The sequence below is a fragment of the Macaca nemestrina genome, chromosome 19 (genome assembly GCF_043159975.1).
Source record: "Macaca nemestrina isolate mMacNem1 chromosome 19, mMacNem.hap1, whole genome shotgun sequence".
Lineage (NCBI taxonomy): Eukaryota > Metazoa > Chordata > Mammalia > Primates > Cercopithecidae > Macaca > Macaca nemestrina.
Genome location: NC_092143.1, coordinates 14,748,568 through 14,767,857, shown reverse-complemented (window position 1 = coordinate 14,767,857; position 19,290 = coordinate 14,748,568). Strand labels below are relative to the sequence as shown.

The following is a 19,290-nucleotide window of genomic DNA, read 5'->3' as shown; positions in this document are numbered from 1 at the left end:
AAATTTTATTCAGGTGCAAGTTTAAATTTCATGTAATTATGTGGTGTTCAGCAACTTTCTTCTTATTGATCTCTGTTTTTATCATGCTATGATCCGAGAATAGAGTTGGTATGATTTCAGTGTTTTTGAATTTGCTGGAGATTGTTTTATGCCCAAGTGCGTGGCCTATTTTAGAGCATGTGGTCATGTGCAGAGAAGAATGTATATTCTGTTGTTTTTGAGTGGAGAGTTTTGTAGATGTTTATTAGATCCATTTGGTCAAGTGTTGAGTTCAAATTCTGAGTATCTCTGATGGTTTTCTTCCTTGATAATTTAATACTGTTTGTGAGGTGTTGATGTATCCCACTATTATTGAGTGGTCATCTAAGTCTCTTCATAGGTTTCTAAGAACTTGCTTTATGAATCTGGGTGCTACTGTGTTGGTCGCATATATACTTAGAATAGTTTGGTCCTCTTGTTAAATTGGGCCCTTTACTATTTTGTAATGCCCTTACTTGTCTTTTAAAATTGTTCTTGGTTCGTTTTGTCTGAAATTAGAATAGTAAGCCCTGTTTTAAAAAATTATCTTTTGCTTGGTAGATTTTTCTCCTCCCTTTATTTTGAATCTATGTGTGTCATCGCATATGAGATAGCTATTGAAGACAGCATAGCTTTGTGTCTTGCTTTTTTATCCAGTTTGCCACTCTGTGTCTTTTAATTAGGTAATTTAGCTCATTTTCATTCACCGTTAGTATTGATATGTCCAGATTTGATCATGTTGTTGTGTTGTTAGATGGTTACATGCAGACTTGTTTGTGTGATTTATTTATAGTGTCACAAATGTGTATACATAAGTGTGTTTTTGTAATGGCTTGTAATGGTCTTTCCTTTTCATATTTAGCACTCCCTTCAGGACCTCTTGTAAGGCAGGTCTGATGGTAACATATTCCCCAAGCATGTGCTTGTCTGAAAAGGCCTTCGCTTAAGAACTTTTGGCTGGATGTGAAATTATTGGTTGGAGATTCTGATCTTTAAGAATGCTGAATATAGGCCCTCAATCTTTTCTGGCTGGTAGGTTTTTGCTGAAAGGCCCACTGTTAACTCAATGGGGTTCCCTTTGAAGGTTATCTGCCCCTTCTTTCTAGATGCCATTAACATTCTTTTTTTCACTTGAACCTTGGAGAATCTGATGACTATGTGTCTTAGAGATGTTTTCCTTGTGTAGTATTTCACTGGGGTTATCTACATTTCCTGATTTTAAATGTTGACCTCTTCGACAAGGTTTGGGAAATTTTCATGGAAGATATCCTCAAATATATTTTCCAAGTTGCTTGCTTTCTCTCCTTTTTTAGGGATGTGAATGAGACATAGATTTTGTCTTTTAAAATAATCCCATATTTCTCAAAGGTTTTGCTCATTCTTCTTCTTCTTTTTTTTTTTTTTTTTTTAATTGTTGTCTGACTTATATCAGAGTACTGGTCTTCAAGCTCTGATATTCTTTCCGCAGCTTGATGGATTCTGCTTGCTAATACTTGTGATTGTATTCAGAAATTCTTGAAGTGAATTTTTCACCTCTATTACATCAGGTTTTTTTTTCTTTAAAGGGCTATGCCAACTTTCATCTCCTGTATCATTTTCTTTTATTCCTTCACATGCTTAGATTTCTCCTGAATGGTGATGATCTTTGTTCTCTTATAGATATTCTGAATTCTATTTCTATCATTTCAGACATTTCAGTCTGGTTAAGAACCATTGCTGGAGAACTAGTGTGATCATTTGGAGGTAAGCAGACACTCTGGCTTTCTGTGTTGCCAGAGTTCTTACATCAGTTCATTTTCATCTTTGCAGGTTGATGTTCCTTTCATCTTTGAAGTTACTGTCCTTTTCATTTTTTATTTTGTTTTTTTGCTTTTATCTTCTGTGACGTCCTCAGGAGCTTGATTGTAGTACAAGGCAGATTTAGTTCACTGGCTTTGTTTCTGGAAAATTTTAAAGGGGCAAGGCTCAGTTCAGCACTCCTGGGCTGCATGTTCTAACTCTGGGGGTTTAGTATTGTCCCCAAGATTTGTTCTCTGGCTCCTCAAGGTTAGAAATCTGCTGGCTAGAGGGGCTGAGATGTTCCTTGACTGCTGGCCAGAACATTCTATGGGGTGGGGGGTGGGCAGCCAAAGTGTTTCTTTGGGCAGTGGCAGCAGAATTCGTGATTGTTTTCATGTGCCAGCAGCAGTGGCAGTGCAGTGAGTTGCATGATTGTTCGCTGGAGCTGAGTGCTGGCAGGCACTGGAGTGTTTGGCTTCCAGTACAAATTCACAGCAGTAGTAGCGGTGGCATGGGGAGGAAGGCAGGGCTGCCATGTCCATTTGCACAATCTCACCAGCAGTGATGTCAGTGTGGGGGCGGGAAGTACCAGCAACTTCTGTGTGTATGTTCATGCTGGTGGTGGTCATGGCATGGGCCAGGGGGTCAAGGACACTGGCATCCTTGCATACATTTGCACTGACAGCTGTGTCAGCACAGGGGTGGGGCACCGGTGGGTGTGTGGCTGGCGGACTCCATTTGTGGCACAGGACCACAGGTTCTAGTTCAGTATATTAAATATTAAATATATTAATATTAAGTCCACTCTTTTCTCACCTGTAAATTTTGTGAATAGGAATCCAATGTATTTCTCAATGTATTTCTCACATTTCTTACAAGGTAAAATTACTTTCCTCCTCTGGATTCACTTAAGAACTTAAGATGTTTTTCATTGTGTTTGGTTTTCTGTAGTCTGTCTATGACATACTTAGGTATGCATTGTTTGTTTTTTATTATGTTTGGTGTATTTTTCTCGTGACTTCAGTGCTCTGATGGGCTCAAAAAGAGTTGTTGATTGTTTTGTGTTTTTTTCCTGCTTTTTTCTCGGTGTAAACATAAGAATGACAACTCACAAGCTAAGTACATGTCATAGCTTAAAACTTTTTCAAAAATGTCCCTAAGAATGGTAATACTGTATTCAGATTTCACATGTCCCAGAAAGAGAGAATTCACTGTGATCATTCACAGGAATGAGCAGTTCGTCATGAGACAAGTTTTACAACATAGACTTAAGTTGTAACTAAGTCCTTGCAACTTAGCTTATGTACATTCTTACGTAAGAAACGCTTAAATAATGTTTCATTACAAAATACTAAATTATACTAAAATATTTAAACAAACTTTTATGATATATTCAGAAGATTTTTCATAAAAAATAAAAATATCATACTGATATAACAATTTTGTAAATAGATACAGTAGAAATTTCATAAAATATTTTAAAACCAGAAATATATATCTAAACAATGAGAAAATAATAATATTTGGTTATTTACTACTTATGTGTCCTTTCATGTGGTAGAGTTTACAGCATGGTGAATATACATAGAGTATATAATTTCTTTTATGCTCAAAGAAATTTAGTATCATAAAACTAATTGATTAATAATCTACCATGTATCAGACACTGCACTAGACACAGGTGACTCAAAGTAGTGCACCAAACACACCCCTTGTGCTAAAAGTGTTTGTAAGTCAGCAGATATATAAATAAGAAAATAAATATATAATTAAAAACAAAAACAAAAATTCCTCTGCAGTCTCCCTGCCTCCATGTAGGCCACATTTGATAAATATTTGCCAGAGAGATATTTGACAATACTGATATCACTGATTCAAATAATCTGAATATTAAACAAGTTTTTCTGCCTCTATGTTATTTAGAAAGGTCATTTTACTGGCTAAATGTACCTTAATAGGCATTTAAATTTACTAAGAAACTTTCAAGCCACATGTATCCACGTGGTGGACTCTCACGAACCACTGTCTGCCATGGAGCACTGCAAATGCACCAGGACATTGAGAATGTATTATGCTTTGTTCAAGTCCTAGACTTACACACATTGTGAACACGTAGTTTGAAATGTAATTTAATAAACATTCACTTAAACCAACAGAATAAAACCATAGTTTTATTCTGAAATGTTTGTCTATTGTTTTATTTAAAAATTTAGGCATTTACTATTAAATACTAGAAACATGTTTAGATGGGCAAATAGGATCTTCTATTGCATTACTCATGTAATTAAATTATTCCCTGCCTGCCTCTTAAGGTACACAGTCACATAGACATAGATAGACACATATTTTTACCCTATGTGTGTTTGCATATTCTGTTCTGTTTCATATACTGTAATGTAAACCTTTACTTGGATATTTATTTCGTAAAATGGTGCATTGCAAAAATTGGAAAGTGAAAATAGAATAAGAAATCACATCAGTATTCTTTCCAAAATTGTATTGACAAAATCTTAACAAAATATTGAGAATAAAGTTTCTCTGAATGGTAGTTTCATCTAGTTAAGATAATCAGATTTTACTTAATTTAAAAATATCTGAGTGTTAATTTGGTGCTTCTGTTTCTTTACTGAATGAAATGAAGCTTTATTTTTCAGTTTGTTCACCAACATGTTCAGTGCTAGACGAAATTTCAAACCAAAGAATTTTTCAAGTGTTAAAACCATTTTACCATTTGTAACTCTAATCTGATTTGGAAGTGTGCAGTTTAAAATGTTAACACTGTGAAGCGCATACTGTGTTTGCTATTTAGAGCAAGACTGCAAGCTGAAAATGACCCAAACCAACAAAGTGTGTTGTTGTTGTTTTGCATACTCAAGGGAGTTTATGCTTTTTATTCCAGGAAATGGCAGTTTACTTTATTTCATCACCATTTGAGAGGTGAAGTAAATCTTGCCAGGTTTCTCTCTACCACATATCTGCTATATGAAAAAAAAAAAAACTGGTTGTATAGTTTACTTATTTTCTTCTCTGAAATAGGAGGAATGTCTTTCTTCAGTGCCAAAATTAATACCCCCCCCTTTACTCACATTAAAAAGGAGGTGTTCTTAATGCTTAAGAGAAAGAAAGCAGTATTAAAATATATTTCAGTGCTTTCACAATGTTTTAGAAATGTTTCCAGATATTTTATCAGAATTTTCTTCTTTAGGAGAACCAGGAAAGACTGAAAGGAACAGATAATCTGTGAATGCTGGTGTTGGTACATGTGGGTCACCACCTTCCCTAACAGAAAACTTGAGATTTCTCTTAGGCTTCAGTTTTTATCATTTTGATGAGTTATGGAATTTCATAGCTTATTATTAGCTATAAACGACTTCAACGTGGAAAAGAATCTGCCATTGACAAGAACAACACCTCAGACAGCTTGTGAAAGAGTACGAGATGTCCTCGGCAATGTAAAACAGGTATTTAAGAGCAAATAGCTCTCTGATGGCTGAATTTTATTGAGAAGGTTGGAGAAAATAAAGATGATCCCATGTATATTTGTAGTGCACGGGATAGTTTGTTCTAACACTGGCATTAAAAATGTTAATATACTGACTCAATTTTACATGTATGTTTTCTTACTAGGGCAGAGATGTTAGGCGGTATATGAGTAATTGTGTTATAGATTAATAGTCTGATATCCAATGGTAATATATTTATGATTGTTCAATTACATGGGGCCGAAAGTATTTACTGATGTCAAAGCAACAGATCTTTCCTCTAGACGACTTTTCAATTATTTTTTTTTTCTGCCTTAATAGAACTGAAGGAGTTAACAATAAGTCAAAACTTACACTAAGGCATGACTTGAAATATGGGTTTACACCTGTCTGAACAGTCCTATACAGACTAGTAGGATGTGAGTTTTAAGGCTGGAGATTTTCTGTCTAAGGAATGTGTTTAGACAAGGGAAGCCACGATCAATCAAGCTTCCTGTAGAACACGACAGCTTGGTGGATGCCCGGACTCAGCAAGAATGCCTGGAAGTCCGACTGCCCCACCACACGCTGCCATTCGTGTTATTTCAGAAGGACACTGTACGTGATACTCTTGGTACTGTAACGCCTAACAGAAATTGATCACAGGGGTTGGCAGCTCGGCCACTCTTTTTGTCAAATGTTAGCTCTACCAGTAAGCACTGAAGTGTTAAGGTGGGATTGAATTACTTGACAAAGAGTGAAACACATCCAAGTGAAACTCTAGAAATGAGAAAAGAATACATTCTTCTGTTCCCAACACAGTTGTGTGGGAAGCATATATTCTTTCTGGTCTATCATCTTCTAGTATCTGAGGATACAGTAACTTCCATATGCACAAATTAGACAATGTGGGGGAATATAAAGATACTGTCAGATGCAGAGTGACAGGGACTAAATAATTCAGAAGCTAGCTCCTTTTCTTTAGTCTGCTTATAAAGTGCTTTTGGCATGTGATTGATAGATATTGTCTTAAATCTAGCGGGAAAAGTTCCAGTAAAAACGTTCCATGTAAATTCTCATCTTTTTCTTCATACTCAAAACATACACACAAAGAGAAGCAAATGAAGTCTCAAGGTTGTATTTGTTCAGCATGCTAAAAGACGGAATTCGTGTCCTATAAGGTGCATATACTTTAAACCCAATTCAAACATATTCATTATTTGGAGGGCTAGAAGGACCCAAAATGCTTTTTCATCTAAAAACTGCTGTGAGGCCTCTGTAGAAATGCGTAGGCATTCGAGTTGAAATTAGAGTTTTGTACTTAAAATTTTAAGTCATTTGTATTTTACCCATGAACATTTCATTTTGTTTAATTGGGATCTGATTGCAGTTGCCAAGATTAGAAATATTGCATCATTGGTGCTCAATGGCATATTGCATGAGCCTTCAAGTAGTTTCTATAGATCTATTACTTACAAACCTTCACCTTAAACATTCTGAGGACTTCTCTGTCACACAAAATCACATACTGGATATATTCAGTAAATAACAGTAATTAACTGTTTAATTTCTATTCTAGAATAAAAATATTATTCTTATTTATATATTCTGCTTTAGTAGACACCATTGTTATAATGAGTAGGAAAATGTTGGCAGATAAGGACTCTATTTGCTATTTTTCTGTTATTCGAAGTCTCTAAGACTGAGAACAAAGATGATATCCTGCAGATAATTCACTTTAATTATTTTTACATGTTTCATATTGTTATATTCCATATTATATTACATGAAATAACAATTATAAAAACTATTACCTGTTCACTCCAAATAGTGGCTGAACCAGCGCTATTGGCAAGCTGTGATGTACAAACAGTGGTTCCTGCTGGGTGTTAGTGCAAACGCAGACAAGTTAAGTTACTAACCATTCTCTACCTTTGTTCTTTACCTACATGTATTATAGTCTTTCCAGCCATTTTTCTTTCTGCTATATATATTTTTTACCCCAAATAACCCTTATTTATGTGCTGTCATTGTCCTTCTGCTCAACTCTGTGTCTTATATAGAAGTTGTCTCCTAATATTTGATGGCCATTAGGTACTAAATTCATGACTAATAATTAATTTTATAATGTGTGTAATATTTCCTATAAGATTTGAATTTGAATAAAAACTTAAGTAAATTCATAAATGTGTATGTGGGTTTCTAGCTTATGCACATCATAGCTCAGTGCATTGCCGGTTTGTGGCTGAAGGCTGTGTTACCAGGGTCTCTGGCACCAGACTCTGGTACCTCCATCCCGGCTCCACCCCCATACCTCACTTTCCACCCTGTGTCCCCTGTTTCTGCTGATGCTCTCTACTGCCACTGTCTTTACTCAGTGAACTTACACCAGGAGCAAGAGATGTTGGATGAATTCTTCTGCTCTCTCATCCTGCTCACAAGCCGTGGTTCAGAGATGCAGTAGTTTTTTTGAAGCTCTCTGAAGACATCCGTTTAGGCTGGAAATTTTAATTTTTCATGAAACTTGGTCATACATTTTCATGTATTTTCTTTCCTCCTTGATTGCCTCAGATCACTTCCCCTAGGATCCCACTCCCTAATAAAGTGTTGGCTCATAAATTTTCACAACCAGTCTTCTTTTCTAAGGTACTCAGATTAAGAAGTTGAGTAGCTAGCATATGATCAGATGGCTTCTGGAGTTTGCCAAGAAATCTGAAGTCAGTATGAACATCGTTTCTAGCATCGTCATTATTAAAACTTCACCTACACTTAACTGTGATAAGGTACAAGTGAGTGGTAATCTGCAAAGGAGCAAGAATATTGCTTTTAGGCCAATAATCAGAGTCTAGGTAGGTGTGGCTTGGCACTTGCGGTGAAACTCAATTCCAGCTTTGAAATTTGTGTGTGTGTGTGTGTGTGTGTGTGTTTTGTGTGTATTTATAATTATACATTAGTATAATATACATGTTTAGTATACATATAATCAGTCTGTGTACATATATACACACATATACTGTGTGTCAGTAAGAGTCAGAAAGCTTATAGGGATGCATTAATAAATTTACTATATGCATTAATAAATTTATTATAAGACCTGAGATCTCCCCCTTGTTTCTCAGGAGGTCCTAGAATCCATCCTTTCACTAAGGCAGTGTAAAATGTCCTGATGAGGATGTTACCAAAATGTTTGAGAAGCTCAATGGTAGGTGTCCTTGGAAAAGAGCGTTGAGAGTTAGAGACCCTGTTGTAGACCTGCCCCATATCAATGTGGATAATAAGAATCTGGAATGTTAGAGGTCAGTGGCAATACTTATTGTCAGAAGCAAAGAATGCAAATAACTTAATGGGTATAGTAAAGTGACAATAAAGATGTCTGAATCTCCTACCACAATTAGAGTGGCTGACCTGAAGGCAAGGGATATGACAGTCAAGCAAAGGTTTCCACAATTTGTATAAGTAAATAAAAATAAGTGAGAATTTGCAAACTTTCATCCACTACAATTCAAAATATATATCCTTATCTCAATTTCCAGATCTAAAATTAGTTCAAATGACCATAATATGCTGACTGACAGGAAGACAAAGTCATCTTGAGGAAAGATCCTTCAATACCATAAATATATGGTCAAAAATACTTTGATCATGCCTCAAAGGACCTGCAGCCACTTCTTCAGGGAGCTGTGCACCGAGGAAATGGGAAAACACAGATATTTTGAAGAATCTTTTATATAATGTATGAGCTGAAACCAGAGTCCTAAATGCCATCAGGGTTCTCTAGTTAAAGGGGGAGAATGGAGGTCAAGGAATGAATTAAGAGGTGGCCCAAGTCCATCTCACTGTAGATACAGTGCATCCATGGACTCAAGCTATACTTAGGAGTATTAATATGCTTCCTGATTAGTTTAATTGGGTGGAATATATTTACCAGCTGGAAGAACTTTCATGTTGTTTCTCTGACCTGTAAAGTAAGAGCCTTTATTGTAGAAGTGGAAAAGTGAAAGCCAGGAAACAGCCCACCCCACATCCCCATCCAGGAGTCTATATTGGGAGCAATATCTCATCTGAGGAGGAAGTTCATGTATTAATGCCACCATCAAATATCTGAAAAATTTAAGGATAATAGTCTCCAGTATTTCCTCTCTCAATCTTTCAGTTCACCAGTCTAATCTCAGTTAACAACCACCAAAAGATGGATCATTGTAATTCATGGTGGACCACTCTTAATTAGCCTCATTTGCAGCTCCTGCCTGCTATTAGCACAACTTCTGAAATTGGTGTAAGGCTCTGGATTTGTTAAGGACATTTCTCTCAATCCTCTTAGCAAGAAGGGCTCAAATCAAGTCATTTTTACCTGTTAAGGACAACATCCCCCCCAACTCTTTTTTTGCCACAGGGATAAATAAACTATCTTGCCCTTTATTGTCAGATAGTCATAAGGATCATGATCATTTTGTCCTTCCTGATAGCATCATTGTATTTTACTATATCAAGGAAAATTGGCCTAATTAGAAAAGGTGAACAGGAGGTGGCCAGAACCTTAGGTTCTCTAATAAGATACACACATGGTGAACTTGATAGATAAACAACAAAAGGACTCAGGGGCCTACAACACTAGTACATTTTAAGGAATCTGGTGATTTGGAATACTCCTGAGCATCTCCTCTAAGATAGAGGACAAATGTTACTCTGTGTATCCCCTACCTGAGAAAGAAGCACAGCACTAGGTGGGCCGTTTTTATTTCAGAGTAAAACAAAACTACTGCTTCAATGTATCTTAATCTAGACCACACTCAAAATGACTGTGAACTAATATGTTCAGGGTTCTCTAGTTAAAGGGGGAGAATGGAGGTCAAAGAATGAATTAAGAGGAACATAACTAATATGTTCACAGTCATTTTGAGTGTGGTCTAGATTAAGAGAGGACTTTACAGCAGGCCTGGGTTGCAATGTGAGCTTCCCTACCTCTTTGGCCATATAACAAAACAGATCAAAATAATTGTAAAAATATACAAATTGGTAAAAATGCTTTGCAGATTCTTTAACGAGCTCCCTAAGAAAGCTGCAGTAGAGACATTTATGGCCATACCATTCTGTATCAGATAACTAGTCCCCCTTTCTCTCTCTCTCTCTCTCTGTCTCTCTGTCTCACACAGACACGCACGTGCACATACACACACACACGCACACACATACACACACTGTTAGTATGCTACTTGGCTCAAATAGAGGCCAAGGGATAGTTACTCCAAGTAACTGTTTATTATGAGCTGTGCACTACAGATCCATCAAGGACAATGTCAAGCAAGCACACCAGCATTCTACTGTCAAATATAAATGGTAATTTGAAATGGGCCTAGGAAAAATGAGAAAGAAGAGGTAAATCACATAAGCAGGTAGCTCAGGTACCTATCCCTTCTGTTATCACTTCTGTTGCACTGATGTTGCTCCTTCAACTCATACCTCTGACCAACTGACAGAATATGAGATAACTCAGGCCAGCTTCACGAAGTGGTTGATGTGATATGTTGATTGTGGTTGAAACTGGACCCCCATCAGTTACAGCCCTCACAGCAGTGGCTGACCATTCTGAATGGGAATTCTGGTGAGAAGAGCTGCAAGTAGTACATGAGGCTGTTCATTTCATACCAAGGAAGAGTTAGTCAGCTTATGGATGCCCATTAATTACTGAGCAGTAGTGAATAGCTTGGCTGCTTGGAGAAGGGGCTGGGAGAAACATCTAGAAGATGAAAATACTCTTGGAAAATGCCCTCTGGATGTCCTCGTGGGAATGGGCATCAAGTGAATAGAGCTTACCTTAATGCCAGCCAGAGGGCATCCACCTAAGAGGAGGCTCTCAACTAGCAGGTGAATGGGATGACCTGACCTTGGATGTCAGCTGGTACCAGTCCTAAGATAATTCAGCTCAGCTAAGGTGCCACCATGGAAAATGTCTTCTGGATTGAGGATGCTATTTACTATGAACTGAATTTTGTGCCCCCAAAATTCCTATTTTGAAACCCCAAACCATTAACGTGACTATATTTGGAAATGGGCCTTTAAAAAAGCAATTAAGATTAAATGAGGTCATAATGGTAGGGTTTTAATCTGATAGAATTAGAATCTTTGTAAGAAAATACACAAGAGAGTTCATTCTCGTTCTCACTACCACATGAGGACACGGCAAGAAGGTGGCCATCTGCAAGCCAGGAAGGAAACAGACAACTGGACAGCCAATCCTCTTCCTCCCTAGGATGAGAAATATGATGTCAGACTAGGTTATGGCCTCACCTATTTCAATAAACTTAAATAACATCTTTGGCTCACTAGGAACAGAACTGACAGCCAGTTCTGTTCCTCACTAGGAAGAGAATTGGCTGTCAGGTTTGGATGACTTTAGACTTCCCAGCTTCTAGAACTATAAGAAATACATTTCTGTTACATAAGCACCCAGTCTATAGTATTTACCTATGGTAGCCTGAGAAGATGAATATACTGTTCTCCATGAGGTTTGTAGGGGCTAAGGCTGGCCTCCTGGAGGTTCACTGAAGTTCGCTGACATGAGATAGGTTGATTAATAGGAGAAAAGGCATATGAATTTGTTTAAAGCATATACATGAAAGCCTTCAGAATTGAGACCCAAAGATATAGGGGAAATTGTCCATTTTTATGCTTAGGTTCAACAAAGTATGAACAGCTATGTAGAAATATGATAGGATAAGAGCACACGATCTAATGTTAATAGACTGAGTGGGGAAACGCAGTAAGGCCTGTCTGTTTAGATTCTTCTTGGCCTCTCTGAGCATGCATTCTTTCCTTCTCAGTGTGGGGCAGGGACCTTCCTGGAATGGTGGTCTTATGTCCATCTGTAGTCAAATAAGGTAGGTCAGTTTTTGCTCAGAATATTTTATAGCCAGTTTTTGCTCAGAATATTTTTAGGTTCTATGGCTGTCTTTCAGGAAAGGGAGGGTTGGTTTCTATGACCTGCCTTGGGGAAGAGGGATTCTGGTTTCTATAGCCAGCTTCAGCAGAGAATGGGACTGACAGACAGGAGGACAGGAGAAGGCAGAGAAAAACTTTTGCTTCTTAGGCTGCTACTGAAGCCTTTAATTTGGGGTATTGTTTTCTGAACCCCAACAGTTATATGCAATGACCCAAATGGATGATATAAAGTTTGGTATTCCCAATACCTAGAATACGTAGGTCAGGAACAAAAGAGTGACAGCACATCTGGGTCCTATCACTACCTATCTGGGAACTCAATTATGAACTGTTGTTTCTCAGTCCACAATCTTAAATTCTACCAAGTAAAGGTTCTGGTTTACAGGTCAAGAAAGCTTCTGTTAGATTTGGTTAACTGAAAGCTATGAGTGACGTCTGATCATTTTAGTATTCTCTTGCTGGTGTGCTGGGGGACAACTGAAGGAGTAACAAATCTGGCCAGGATAATCGACTTTGACTACCACAAGTGCCTAGGGTTGCTGCCACACAGGAACACAGCAGTATGCCTGGAATCAAATGAATTCACTCGGATATATCTTTGTGTTTTTGTGCCCAGTGATTGCCATTAATAGTTCATTGCAGCAACCACAACCCAACACGAACAAGACAACTAAGGACTCCAAACTCTTGAATATTAAGATATTGATTATACAACCAGACAGGCAAACTATAGCAGCTGAAGTTATGTCCAAGGTGAAGGAAACTGAGTTTTGTCGGTAGAGGAAGAGCAAACTGGTTCTCCGCAGTAGCTTCTGGACAGAGGGGCAGCACTTCCTAATTCATTTTAGGAGATGGCAATTTACTACCAGATTTTAGGAAATCAACTACCTTCCTCCATTTGTCAATCAAAAAAAAAAAAAACCAACAAAAAACACTTTTTTAATTTCAGAAGATATCTAGATATTATAAGAGGTTGCAAACTGATCTGAGTAGCCCTTTAAATGGTAGACTATAGCAAACTCACATATCTGTGCAATTCCTTTGATTTCAGGTTGGAGATTCCCTGGAAACAGGTTGCACTGTCCCTATACTTTTGTTCCCACTGCTGCTGTTATAGAAATCCAAGTGCTACCATGAAAGCTACTCCTGGTCCCGCAGGTGGCTCACAGGCATGTCCTGCCAGGTCTTCAAGTAGACCACGGCATATAAGCTTGGAAGGTGAACTCTTCTCCCTGTCTCTCCTTAAAGATGTGGTTCATAGATACAATAGTCTTCTAGAGGTTTAATGAGGACAACTTATGAGAACGAGAAATTAGCTCATCACAAGTCACTTTTCTTCATCCCTGGGAATGCATACTACCACAAAGAGTTAACTAATGCAGGAGCTTTTGCCTCAGGTGCACTTGAAGAACACTGGGTCATGACAGTAACAGTGATTTTTCTCATTCTCACCTTTCCCTACAGGTCTGGAGAAAGACCGGAATTATTATCACCTTTTTGGAAACTCTATATTTGAGATTTAGAGATATTGCAGCAAAGGGGCAGTCTATTTTGAAATATTGATGTTAACTCATGTGTTTCACTGTAAATACAGATAGTGGGAAGATAGTAGTACAATACCTTTATTAATTTTCTTATCCTCAAAATTATCAATTAAATTTAAGAGCATTTGACATACATTTTATATAACCTTAACGTTTCATGATATTCCAACTCATTATGCATTTATAATAAGATGATTATTCACTATCATGATTAAGTAATTAAAATATTATTAAATGTTTACCTATTGTGTGCCAGGAATAGACCTAAATTCTGGAAATATGATCCTGAACCTCACAGACAAAATTTCCACCATTGTAGAGCTTATGTTCTATGGAGAAAAAAAATAGTTATAATCAAGTTAAAAGAAAAATAAAGCTGACTAAGAGACTAAAATGACAGAAGAAGGAGGAAATAAGGCAGCCTTAATGTTCCCTCACCATGACTAAACCTGGGACAGGATTATTTCTGCCTCAAGTCGTCTGACCTCCCTTTTGTTAGAGCATTTGCTTTAGAAGGCTTGTAGTTGCAAACTCTTTCTCTGCTCCTTTTAGATGTAAATCTTTTTAAACCCCCTCTTGCCAGTGTTCCATCCCTAAACAGTCTTTCTCAACAACCTGGGAGCCATCTCTTTGAAATGTAATTAGCAAGAATCATAGCAGCCCTGCCTCCCAGTCTCTATGGGAGAGTAGGAGCCTAACTCAGGTGGGCATCTTGCTCCAAGCTGTACAACTACCTCCTGTCACAAAGAGGAGAGAAAGTTTACTGTTCCTTTGGGTAAAGCCAATTAGCAAACTCAAATGGTCTGTGAACTCTCCCTTAACCCATCTCTTAAAAATCCTGTTCCTTTTGTTTCAGTGGAGTTGATGTCAGATTCGGATGTGGCCTCTCCTATTTCAATAAGCTTGAATAACATCTTTGCCTGCATAACTCTGTCGAATACATTTTTTTTTTCCTTTGGTAAAGACCATACTGTTTTTGATAAAGTAGTCAGGAAAATCTTTCCTGAAAAGGTGACATTTGAGTAGAGACATGAATAATAGGAAGGACTGAGCCATTATAAAATATCAAGAATATTCAAGGCAGAGGGGAAAGCAAGTATTCCCTGAGGCAGGAATGGACTTGGCATGTTTTAGGGACAACATAAATTCAGTGTAGTAATAATCGGCTGAGGGAAGGAGAGCAAATGAGATACAAGACTTCCATGCTATGAAGGACAGATCTTGGAGCACCTTTTTGGCCATGTAAACACTTGCCTTCCACATTGTAAAAGATGGGGAACCATTTTCACTGAGAGTGACATGCTCTGATCTGTATATAAAAGATCATCCTAGATTCTCAATGTTAAAGGAAAGGCAAAACTGTAGACATATAAACCATTTGGAGGTAGTCCAGGCAAGTATCAGAGGAGACTTAAACCAGAATATGAGCATCTGATATGGAGAGATGTGGCCAGAATAGATAGTAGGTTAAAGGTAAATGTGGCAAGACTTGCTAAAAACAGGATGTGAAGTGACTAAGTAATGCTCAGTCTTCTAACTCAGGAAATGAATAAATAATAGATTGAAGTTTGGGGACACAGCAACTAATTTGTGGAGGGGAGTATGGGAGCATAAATATTGTTTTGGACATAATAGAGATGTGAGAAGCCTGTTTGATATTCAAGTGGGAGGGTGAGTAGAAAGTCCAATATATGTTAGCAATCATGAGAGATTATGACTGGTATCATGTCTCTAGGGATTCCCAGCATCCAGAAGAGAGTTAGAGAAGGGGAGCCTGTGACATGTTGTTCAAACAGTAAGGAGCAATGGGGAAGTAAATCATACAAAGAGATTGTTAAGATCAAATTGTTAATAGCAAAATGTTAATATAGTCACCTTTTTACCTACAGGTAAGAAGCAGACAGATCTAACTATCTTTTCTAAAGTGCAAATTTTTTTATAGAAAAAAGATGTAAAATATGCATTTAAAAAAATGAAACTTTGAATAGAAAAATAAATTAACTGCTATACAATGTCCAACATTTTATAGCATTAGCTTCACAAATTAAATGTTACGTATTATTTTTGAAAGCCTTGGTAAACATTATGTGATATGAATCACATGTCCTCTAAACTGATTATCTATTTTCTTATCAAATTTTGGCTTTTATTCCTTCTATATCCTCATAAACAGAATAAAGACATATTTGGGCATTAGTAGCTTCTTGAATTAGTACATTTAACTTATCTTCAATATGTGAAGAGAAAGGTTGAGTTTTTTCTGTCAAACATCAAAGAAAGATTTTTAAAATAGTTGTCATGTCTCCAATTATTTAAACAGCTTGAAATTTGTACAATCAAGATTATCTCTTCCTATGAAACAAGGCACATCATTTTGGATAGATCGTATCATAGATATGTTCCTCAAAAAAATACTTTTCCCTCTAGCATAACAGCAAACATTGGCTAATGTATTTTGTTACAGTTATTCAGAATGTTTATAAAAATAATATTTAATTCTTTTTTAAAAGTATTCATCTGAATCTAATCTTCAATGATGGTACACAGTGGCTCTCTTGACTGACAGTCTTCCTAACCTGTATTATTCCCACCAAAATTCCATTAGGAAGCATAAAATATGAGAAATTACAGATTTTTATGAGCTTTTGAACATTATTTATACTAGCTAAAGTGGGTAAACTGCTGCTGTAAACCTACATTTGCCTGCATACTGTGTAATGGCTTCCTCCACATAAGCTTCCTGCCCTGGCACTCTTACTTGATGGAAATCCCAAGCTTTACAATGTCAGTGAGTTGTTAATATTTTCTCAGAAAAGTCTTAAGTGAATGTGACAGTTGGTAGTAATTATTAACCTTGCATTGAACCAGTAATTAAACGATGCAGCTTGAATGGGGAGGGAGTGTGCTGCAAACTTGCCTACCCTTGCTCAGTGATCCTTCTGATTCTTCCTGACCTAATCTGACATTATTAAAGCTCGTTATTATTTCTTGACGGAGCTAAAGATTTAAATCATTACATAGAACATGTTTTAGATTCTCTACAACCATTTTTAAGCAACACTTTTATATATACTTCAGTTTTATTTTTTAAAAAAGAAGAGTAAAACAACAACAACAACAAGAAAACATTAAATTTAAATTTCAGCTACCTTTCTGAAGAGTGGTTTGGCTAATTCCTTAAATAGATTTGAAATGTACAATAATACATGTTCTTTGCTTCTGAAATAGTCCCTAAATTTTAGAGACTTTCTATTTTTCACCATCAATATATTTTGTCTTAGCTAATTTGAAATACATACATGATAAGGAGATAAAAAGAGCTTAAGGGAAGATTCATTAACTGCCTTTTAAGTGCCAGGTATGTTTCTTACTGTTTGCTCATTGACCCATTTAATCCTCACATCAACCCTATTCTCCCTGTCACTTTGATGACAAAGTAACTGAGGCCCTGAGTGTTTATATTGCTTGCTCACAATTACCAAACTTTCCTTTTTACAATTTTGTCTCTCAAATAACTTTGAAAGAAGTTGTTTTCTGTACTAGATAGTGAGTGATAATGCTGGGATTTGTTGAATGAAGAGAAATTGGACACAAATTAAAATTTCATTCAGAATAATTTCTGTCACCTCATTGAAGAGCAAAACCTGCCTAAAAGTATGGGAAGTGAATCTTTCTCAATGGTCCCAAGTTATTAAGCAACTAAGAAATATTGCATTCCTGATTATATAATTCATTTCTTCTGAGAACCTATAAGAATAAAAATTATTATCACTTCTGGATCCAATGAATATTTTTGGACAAATTCACTACTAGATTGTGTTTGTGTCTTTTCTTTTATTTCTCCACCCTATTTCTCGTTTTTGGGTGGTATATGCAAGCTAACTTTATCAATACTTCAAACAATCTTCTTACTGGGAAGTCAGATCTACACAAGATAAGTTGTAAGACTGCAATTTATCTTGCAGCTAGTTAGGACAGACACTGACCTAGGAAAGGGAAATTTACTATGCTTCTCAGAAGTAAGATTGACAAAGTTAGCAAAGAATAATACAGAATGCACAATTAAACTCCAGATTAAAGAAATAAATAATTTTTAGTACACATATGTCTCCTGAATATTTGGGACATTCTTACACTAAAAAAAAATTTGTGCATTATCTGAAGTGCAAATTTAGCTGAGCATCCTGCATTTTATCTGGCAACCCTACTCATGGGACCTAAGATGGGATATTTTTTCTTTAAAAACAGGAAACAATGAAATAAATGTAAAATCTAAAACAGGAAACAACAGAGGCTGGCAAGGCTGTGGAGAAATAGGAACGCTTTCACACTGTTGTTGGGAGTGTAAATTAGTTCAATCACTGTGGAAGACAGTGTAGTGATTGTTCAGGGACCCAGATCCAGAAATATCATTTGACTCAGGAATCCCATCATTACGTATATACCCAAAGGGTTATAAATCATTCTACTATAAAGACACATGCACACGTGTGTTTATTATAGCATTATTTGCAATAAGAAAGACTTGGAACCAACCTAAATGTCCATCAATGATAGACTGGATAAAGAAAATGTGGCACATCTATACCATGGAATACTATGCATCTATAAAATAGAATGAGTTTATGTCCTTTGTAGGACATGGATGAAGCTGGAAGCCATCATTCTCAGCAAACTAACACAGGAACAGAAAACCAAACACTGCATGTTCTCACTCATAAGTGGGAGTTGAACAATGAGAACACATGGACACAGGGAGGGGAACATTACACAACGGGGCCTGTTGGGGGGTGGAGGGAAAGGGGAGGGAGAGCATTAGATAGCATTAGGACAAATACTAATGCGTGTGTGTGTTGGGGGGAAACCTAGATGACTGGTTGATAGGTGCGGCAAATGACCATGGCACGTGTATATCTATATAAGAAACCTGCACGTTCTGCACATGTATCGCAGAACTTAAATAAAGTAAAATGAAATGAAATGAAATGAAAAGAGTTACATAAACAAAGAGAAAAAAGAAGAGCTTTTCAGGAAAATGTGAAAATAGGAACAGCAGAAAGTTTGGAGAAGAGCAGGGACTGAAAGAGTGCCAAAGGCAGGTGTGGAGAGAGTATGGGAGGTATATTTTAAGTGCACAGAGGAGAACTGTGGCCTGAAGTGGAGGTTCATGATGGGCAGTGTGAAAGGAAGCCTCTAAGAGGCTGCCAGTGGTTCCTCCCTCCTGGTATTCACGCCATTGAGTCTGGGCTCATGATTCAATTATAAGATTATAAGAGTGATATCAAGTCATTTAGAAGATTAGGTTACAAAAACTGTGATTTCCATTTTACTCTGTCCCTGTAACTTTTTCTTTGTTTCAAGCCAGCTACTAGTATCAGGGAACTGATAACTCCATTCAAAAGCCACTTAGAACTTGAAGACTGACAATAGCCGCATGCTTGAAATTGGAAGCAACTTCTTCCCTGTCAAGCCATAAGAAGACTGAAGTGCTGGCCAAAACATTGATAGCAGTTACAGACCCTAAGCCACATTTCTGGCTCACAGAAACT

At 37.0% G+C, this 19,290-nt stretch overlaps 1 long non-coding RNA gene across 2 annotated transcripts in view; it reads right to left on the bottom strand.

Annotated features, from left to right (window-relative positions):
* The window catches only part of LOC105476971 (uncharacterized), a 42,694-nt gene extending 31,414 nt beyond the window's left edge, over positions 1-11,280 (bottom strand). The window contains exons 1-3 of one of the 2 annotated variants that reach the window (XR_984368.2): positions 11,073-11,280; positions 7,646-7,756; positions 7,073-7,140 (exon numbers count right to left, since the gene is read on the bottom strand). This is a non-coding gene — a long non-coding RNA (uncharacterized lncRNA). The remainder of the gene's footprint in view (positions 1-7,072; positions 7,141-7,645; positions 7,757-11,072) is intronic. The other variant, XR_011617231.1, reaches the window with a different exon arrangement.
* Between the last annotated feature and the right edge of the window lie 8,010 nt (positions 11,281-19,290).